Source organism: Pseudopipra pipra, chromosome 23, assembly GCF_036250125.1.
Source record: "Pseudopipra pipra isolate bDixPip1 chromosome 23, bDixPip1.hap1, whole genome shotgun sequence".
Taxonomy (NCBI): domain Eukaryota; kingdom Metazoa; phylum Chordata; class Aves; order Passeriformes; family Pipridae; genus Pseudopipra; species Pseudopipra pipra.
The window spans coordinates 3,053,590-3,061,840 of NC_087571.1; the positions used below are offsets into that span (position 1 = coordinate 3,053,590).

At 52.6% G+C, this 8,251-nt stretch overlaps 2 long non-coding RNA genes across 2 annotated transcripts; both read left to right on the forward strand.

Annotated features, from left to right (window-relative positions):
- Window positions 1-574: 574 nt before the first annotated feature.
- On the forward strand, window positions 575-1,445 carry LOC135401977 (uncharacterized). The gene is made up of 2 exons (XR_010425001.1): window positions 575-730; window positions 1,147-1,445. It is a non-coding gene; the product is annotated as an uncharacterized LOC135401977 (long non-coding RNA).
- A 2,146-nt stretch (window positions 1,446-3,591) lies between these two features.
- On the forward strand, window positions 3,592-4,309 carry LOC135401894 (uncharacterized). The gene is made up of 2 exons (XR_010424959.1): window positions 3,592-3,991; window positions 4,141-4,309. It is a non-coding gene; the product is annotated as an uncharacterized LOC135401894 (long non-coding RNA).
- The last annotated feature ends 3,942 nt before the right edge of the window (window positions 4,310-8,251 follow it).

Genomic DNA, 8,251 nt, shown 5'->3' on the forward strand with positions numbered 1-8,251 from the left:
CTGCAAATGGAGAGTTCACCAAGCTAGGGATATACTAATTACAGCCCAAAGGCTGTAAAAGAACACAGAGAGCAACTGCAAGGTTTCTTCATGGACAATGTTGCTGGAGAGGTCACCAGAAGGAAATCCAGGTGTCTGTCTGGATCACCTCCCCTTCAGAGTTTTTTGGATATCCTGGTCAGATCCAGCTGCCTGCCTTGATCTACAGCTCCATTTCCACCAATAACTTCTGGGCTTTGTTTAGCACATCCATACAAAGAGAGGCAGAGATGCTCCCAAGCCTTTGAAATCAGAGACACTGGGGAGTCAACAACCCAACAAACACTGGAAGAAAAGGGGTTTTTGGTGGCTATTTGTGGCCTGTGTCTATGAACAGTTCCACAAATTGACAGACCATGCAGTCTGTCAGTCTAATGATGAGTTTCTTTTGAAAAACACCAAAAATCAACAGCTTAGCATTTGCAGTGGAATCCAGGGGTGTTTTCTGACTGGTAAGGAATCTGGAAGCACACCAGCTCCCTCCTGATGTCACAGTAACATCAGCCCCAGCCATGGCAGCTCATGTACTCATTGCCAAACAGGACAGGCACCTCATGGCTTTGTATCCTCTGGCAAGCCCTCCCCTTCCTCCTCCCCTTGAGCTCCCCAGCATCCAATGTTAATTAGCTAATATTTGTTTACATTGTTCCTGACCCTTTGCCTTTTGATTCCCACTGCAGCACATCAGCAGGTCCAGCATGGGATCCTGGAGGAGCATCACCTTTGCTGGGGGGATGGAGGATGCAGCAGCCAGTAGTGAGGAGGGTGGGACTGGGGGGGTTGCACTGCTCCCTAGTCAGCCCCCAAACACACAGGAGAGGATGGAAAGAAATCTCTTGGAAAAGTCAAATGCAAGGGGATAAACCAGCTTATTTCACCAGCGATGTGCTCAAGCCCACTGCCCATGTGGGGACTGCTCCTGGGAGCTGCCTCTCCCTGTCCCAACCCTCCCGAGTTCCAGGGAATGGAGTTCATTTTGTGGATTCCCAACCAAACCTCCAAAGAACCACAAATTCCTACTCTGAACCAGCAGGCTGAGCCCCATCACTGCAGCGTCTGAGCTCCAGCCTTGAAATGATTTCTTGTTTATCTGACGTTTCTCTGCAGGCCACCAGGAGAAGTACAGAGCTCTGCACACCTCCCAGCCCAGTGTGCGGGTCAAGAAACAGTGGGTGACACCAGGAGAAGCCAGCACCTCTCCTCCCACGGGGACTCATCCCTTTGTCCCCCTGCACGAGGTTCCCCCATGCTCCTCCCACACTGTCCCCGAACCAGGACCCGCTCTGGCATGTGCCAGCAGCCACATCCCCCCCTGCCCGTGGACTGTCGGGCGTGTTTTTCACCCCTCCTCTCAACGCTTCCTAAACAGCTCATGAATTTTATAAACTAAACTCATTGTAACCAAACCATGAAATTGCAAATTTAACTCAGTCAACAAACAAAGCTTTGGCAGGGAGCTGGGGCTGTCCGAGGCAGGGCTGCTGTGCTGCCTGAGCAGTGGGCAAGGTGGGAATCTGCTCCGAGGGGCACTGCATCCCGCTCCACCCCCTTGGCCACGGGGCAGCGGGGGTTGCTGGAGCAGGATGCTGGAGCATCACAGCCTACACAACCTCCCACCTACACCCAGCTCCTTCAGCAGTGCCAGCCACTCCCGCCACCCTTCCCCTTCCTGGCCATTCCCGCTATGGATTCAAAAGCACAGCAAAGCCTCAGCAGCCCCGAGACCCTGGGCAAAGCCACCCTGCCCAGCCACAAGGGCTCTGCCGCAGCCCCCAGGTCCAGCCAAGCCTGGCTGCTGCCTCCCCCTCGCCTGGCAGCACTGCACACACTCTGTCCATGTCCAGGGTGGCCGGGAGAGCCTCGTTAAGTTAATGGAGTGCTAATTAGCTGGCAGACCGAGGGGAGGGATTGAAAGCGCTGCCTCATTTGCTCGGTGGAATTGGGCCATTAAAATGAAGGGTGAGCAGTCTCGGGATGAGGCGGGGCGGCAGAGGCTGGAACGCTGCTGGAGGGACGCAGAGGGGTCTCCCGGGGGACAGCTGGGGCTACACAAACCATTTTTCCGGGCTGATGACCAGCTTTTGGCACGGAGAGAGTGGGAACGAACTGCACTGTTGCTGCTTGCACCGAGGAGGACAACGGAGCACCACCAAAGTGATCTCCTCATCACCTTCACCATCTCCAGCACTCAGCTTTGGAGCCCCACCAGTACAGACACCCACGGTGCCAACCCTTCTTCCCTCCATCCACAACACCCAGTGGCCAAAGGCACTTGCTCCAGGTGGGAAAAGTGGAGCAATACCTGCTGGAGTGCAGCATGTCCTCACCGGGCTCCTGCCAACATACCAATGCCACCTCCTTCCAAGCAAGCACGGTGCCACAGGGTGTTTCCATGGCAACAAGCATCTCCAATACAGCCGGCACCGAGACTCCAGCACCGTTCTGCTGACACCCGGGGCCACAGTCCCACCAGCTCTCCATGCTCTGCAGCTCCAGGAAGGGCTCCCAGGACAAAACTCAGCCTTTGAGAGGCTTCAGCACTGACTTAGCAATCCTTTTCCAGGGTGGTCACGGCACCGTGACCTTCACGGGTAACACTCAGTCTCCAGGCAGGAGCAAATGTGGGAAGGACACAACGTCCCTCCCGTGGACATCACCCCTCCTGCAGCACCAAGTCCTTGGCTTGCAGCTGGCCCTGGCACCAGCAGCCCTGCAAGCTCCCACCCCCGAGAGCAGCAGCAGAGCTGGGGTCATCAGTCACGGCGTCGTGCTATAGGCAGCCTTAAATCCCAGGCCTACCTTCCCATCGATCTCCTCAGCTCCGTGAAATTAAGAAAAACGCAAGACAAACAGAAGCGAACGTCCCCGGGCAGGCTGGAGAGAGGCAACCAAACAGCACCAATTCCCCCGAGCAGGGCTTGGGGAGCTGGCAGGCAGCGCCTGGCTGGGAAAAACAAACCCCAGTTCCAGACAGAATGCCAATCTCAGCTCAAACATCACCCCTGGGCCCCCGAGGAGGGGGGCCCACAGCACCCGGCACTGCCGGGATCCACGACCACCTGCAGCAGGAGAGGGGACGGGGCTGCAAATGCCTTTGCCGTTACTACATGGAGTAAATTTGTCAACAAATGACATGAAGAAATTACATGGAACGCCTCAAGGGTCTCCCTCCCTCCCCAAAAATCACCTCCCAGAGCAGACCTGCGCTTTAAGGATTAAATGTGGCTGGGCAACTCAACACAACACAACATTATTAATGCCTATTTTCAACAAGCATCCCCATTCCACCCATTCTCTCTCTCTCTCTCTCTCTCTGTCTTTTTTAACCATCACTTTAAAGTCTCTCCTGTCCAACTGTGTATTGTGGGGGGGAAAAAAAATGTTAAAAAAAAAGAACAGGAGAAAAAAGTAATTTAAAAGCTTTAAATCCAGTTCTCTGGTCTCCGACCCCCTGAAGATTCCTGCACAGAAAATAAAGTGCTTAGCTGCCCTCCTTAAAAAGATTTAATCTCCCATATTTCAGAGCTTGTATGATTAAACCCTACCTCTAATTCTGCTTTCAGAGCCACAGCCAAATCTCTGCTTAAAGGAAAGCGGTGCTGGTGCCTCTCCTCCCGTCTCCCATACAGAGCTGTGTCCACGTGGATGTGGGGGAAGAGCTGGAGGTAGCAAGGCAGCTCCAAGCATCCCTGGATCCTAGTGCTTCTTTGCCAGAGATGGAAATACCCTTTTTTTATGCAGCCTTCGAGCAAACTGAGCTTTCCTATGAGCAGCTCCGAGGGAACACGGCGGGAGGCAGCGCAGGGGACCTGCTGGGCCAGCTCAGAGGCTCCCACTCCAAAACATCAGCAGCTCTATCCCACCTGTGGCAGCAGAACAGCAAGGAGAGGAGACCCAGACTTCAGCTGGGATAGTTAGGGCAGCACAGAGCCAGCACCAGCACAAAAACCTGGTATGGGAGCACCCAAACAGGAGGCGTGGGGGCCACCCCACGTGTCTCTGAGATGCTCAATGTAAGCAGGGGCCATGCTGGAAGGAAGAGGTTTCAACTGGCCCCTGGTGAATTCCTGACATGCTAGTCACTCATTTACTCCCACCTAGGAATTACTGACCATTTCTACCAGGAAAGACAATGACAACCCACCCTGCCCCAGTGACCTTCATCCCGGGGCAGGAGGAGATGGAGCATTAGCAATGGGACTGTTGCTTCCCACAAACACATGTCCCTGCTTTCTCTGCTGTATGATATACAAAGAGTTTGTTAAAAACCTGTGCTAGTAAGGTGGAAGTTTGTACTAGGATGGGGGGGTCTGTGAGAAATCCACTTTCCAAAGAGGCACAGCACAGCAACCTTCACCTGCTAAAACCTGGAGGGCACTCAAGGCCAGCTCTCCAACACACCCAGCAAACGTGTCCCAGGGTGAGATGGAGACAGATCTCTAAGGAGCAAAGCACTCCAACAGCCAAGATGATGATTATTAACGTAAGAGTGTTGCAGCTCTCACCAGAATCAGGAGATTTGAGCTTGGGTTTGATGAAAAAATATCCCCTGACACTTCTGTTGAGGAACTTTCGCTGAAATTCCATGGGCAAACTATACAAAATCAAGTTTCACACCTTCCCCATCCCCTTGTTCAACAGAGACTTTTATGCTGCCAAAACCTATTTATTTCTTGCAAATCTCTCTGAGCTACTGCTCATGAATAGAAATGCTTTTATCAAAAAACTGCTTGCATTTGCCACTGAAAATTTTAAAACAAGTGTTTTCAGGGGGAGGCAGGTTTGCCTTCTGTGAGAAAACCTCATGTAACGCCCCTTCGGAGTATTTTTACTTAAAAAAAAAGAAAAAAGTATTTTAGGTACGTCAGCCCATGAGATGGGAACAAAAAGACAATACTGCTTCCAAGCTTGGCTTCAAAGAAGACCACCCTGCACCCAGTCCTGCTGGGAAGGGGACCCCCAGTGCCATCTCCCTGAGGAAATCACTGTGATGTGTTTCCCAAACAGCACAAAGGGATTTGAGGCTGAATTTCAGCCCCAGCAGTGCCTGGTCTCCTCGAGCTGTCATAATTACCAGGGCAAACCGTGGCAATTGCACCAGCATCCGAGATGCTGAGCATCCATCAGCTTTGGGTGGTTAATTATTGTCATCCCTTGGGGTTAAACTCAACCCCAGAATTTGAGGCAATCCCACTGTCCTTTCTGAAAGCCAGTCACTTTGTTCTGGAGACTGCTGCATCTGGGATATTTGGATTGCTCTGGAAACAAAACAAAAAAACCCCTACATCTCCCTAATGCCAATCACTGTATTGTCTCCTCACCCTTGGTAAATATTTCCGTGCAGAAGAGAAAATGCATCTCCTGTCCCTACCACCACAGATCCAAAGGGCAATGATATGTCTGGATAAATGAACAGGTAGATGTACTTTCATTAAAATCACCACATTTAAATTACTCACAGATGAGATTGAAGACATGAGGCTAAAAACTTAATTGACTAAATCAACTGAGACGCCGAGGGCTGATTATATCATTTAAAATAAATGTAATATTGGCCATCAAAAACTGCACAATATATTATTACATATCAAAAGCCATTATTCAAGAAGCACAAACAATATCCTCCCAAAGCCCCGGTGGATTTAAGAACATCACCCTCCCTGCTTTTCTTGATTGTTTTCCTCCTTCCACAAACCGTGGTGGGAGAGAAAAGCAGATGCCTCCCTGCAAGTCCCCAGAATCCAACATTGGAATAAAAATCTCCCTGGCTGCTTTCTCATCAAAGATGCACCTCTGTTTTAAGGCTAAAGGTGGGCAGGTACAGCCACCCTGCTCGACCTCGTATGCAGTTTGAGATGTACCCTCGTGATACCCACATTTTTCCTAGGAAAATCTGAACCCTGGCAATGGGAGTGGTTGAAAGCCCTCTCCTCCCACCATAAACTGTCTTCTTCAAAACCCTTTGAGCTATGCAGGCTCCCTCCACTTCCATCTTCACACCTGAGCTTTGTTTCTGCGAGCCACCAGCAGCCCCAGTGCTGGAGCTGGTGGCTGCCACCACATTTGTCCCTCCCTGCCAAGGGACAGGAGCACAGTCCCTGTCCCAGCATCTTGGGGACAAGATACCCCAGCACAAGGTGTCCACTCCCCACTTGCTAAACCTCATCTCCACCACCCACCCAGAGATATAAACATTCACACCTTTAATAAGAGCTGAAAAGCCTGAAAACCCTTCAGCAAACAAGCCCGTTCCATGCAAATCCCGATCAGCTTGCAAATGATTTCCTAGCCCAGGCTGGGAGCTCATTACAGCCTGGGTGTTATCAATTATGGATGGCTCTGGTGGCCCTGCAGCCCAGGCTCTAGTGCCACAAGGAGCTGTTTGCTCCACACCTGCAATCCTTGTCCCTCTGCTCTCCTCCTGCTCCCCATGGATGGGCAGGAGGAAGGAGCCAGCCCAAGCCACAGCAGCATCACTAAACCCACACCAAGGCAGGGCAAAGTGGGGAATAGCCCCAAAAGCCTCCCTATAACATTAAGAACATGCAGATCGGCCCCTGGACTCTCCATTATACCGCTTACATTATAATTGTAAGTGGTGCCATCAAGGGTTTCTCAAAACCCATGTCTGTTCTTAAAGGCTCAGCCAGGGAAAGGCTCCTCTACTGCAGGAAGAGCACATTAGCATGCACAGGGAAGAGACCATGGGCTCCCAGAGCTCCCAGCCTGGCAAAAAGCAGGGCTCCCTGGATGCTCGCTTTGCCAGGCTGGCAGTGGTGCCATCCCTCACCACCCTTCCCACATCCCTTTGCCCGTGGAGCCAGGTGTGTGATTCAATTAGTTGTTCCCATCTGGAAGGGTTGCATGAGTTGGGATCTCACCCGGGGTCCCAAGGGATCATTCATGCAACTGGACACCTACAAGGGCCAGTTGCCAGGATGAGCTTTGCCCAGGGACCTGCAGCGTGGAGGGACAATGACATGGAGCAGGGGGCTCTGTCCCAGCAGGTCTCATCCTAAATCCAAAACACTGCCTAGGAAGAAAATTAACTCTATCCCAGCCACAACCAGGACAGCAGGGAAGCTCCTCACAGGTGCAATCTGTGCTAAACAAGGCAAGAACACGTTGCCCCCTTTCCCGGACCCCCTGGCAGCCCATGGATGGGGGTGAGGGCCCCGACGGGGGGTGGGAGCTCCTGCACAGCTGCAGCCCCTGAACGGCTCCCCCCCAGCCATCCCACCGGCTTTTAGGGCATGGAGCACATATCCCACCCCATGGAGCGTGCCCTGCAGGGGGGCTGCATTACAAAGCCATTTACTGAAAATAAAAAGCCAGAAGACCCAAGCGAATGCAGTGTAATTGCAGGGTTTGCAGGCGTGAGGCTCTCTCAGTCTGCACACGAGTGTCATGAGAAAACAAGGCTTGGGGAGCCCTCGCCAAAACCAGTCCTGTGTGCTGCCTGAAACACGTCCCAAACACACACACGCACGGCTTCCTAAATCCTACCTGCTCCTCTCCTGCTCTGGAGGAGGGAGGCTGATCCCAAAGCCAGCCCGGCTGGGATGCTGCACATCTGGCAGCTGCCAAACTCGGGATGGCTCCTCTCCCCGTGCTCGGGGCAAAACAGGCAGGAGGGCACCGTCCAAAACAAGGGGCTGCTCCCCCTGCCTGCTCCTCCCCGGCCTCACAGGGGGTTTAAGCTGCTGGATGCTTTCGGAAGAGCAGCTGGGAGCCAGGCGTGGGCAGGAGAGGTGTTAAAATTCCCGTCACGACCCGGGAGGAGACATCCCCAGCATCCCGCTGCAGAGCGAGCTAATCCTGCCAGGTTAATTCTCATCCTCAATTCATTCCAGTTTATTAAAGCCAGCAGGCACCCTGCAGAGGATTCATTACCTGTGTCACTGAAGGCAAGGCTGGGCCTTAATGAGCTGAGAAATGGGGAGCTGGGTGCACCCTGGATGTGGGGATACCTGCAGCCCCATTCGCAGGGGCAGTGCTACCATAAACAAGAGGAATGTGCAGGACTTCTGCAAGGTCCCAGGCTGCATCCAGACATGTCTCACTCCCCTTTTCCTCCCCATGCACCTGCTGTCACCAAACCCCACGTGTCATGCACCGGCCTTGGAGCTCAACCCGGAGCTCACCAGCTTTTATTTGCAAGGAATTACTGGCAGAGGGCAAAAGGAGATGAATTTTCAGCCAGGTGAGTGAG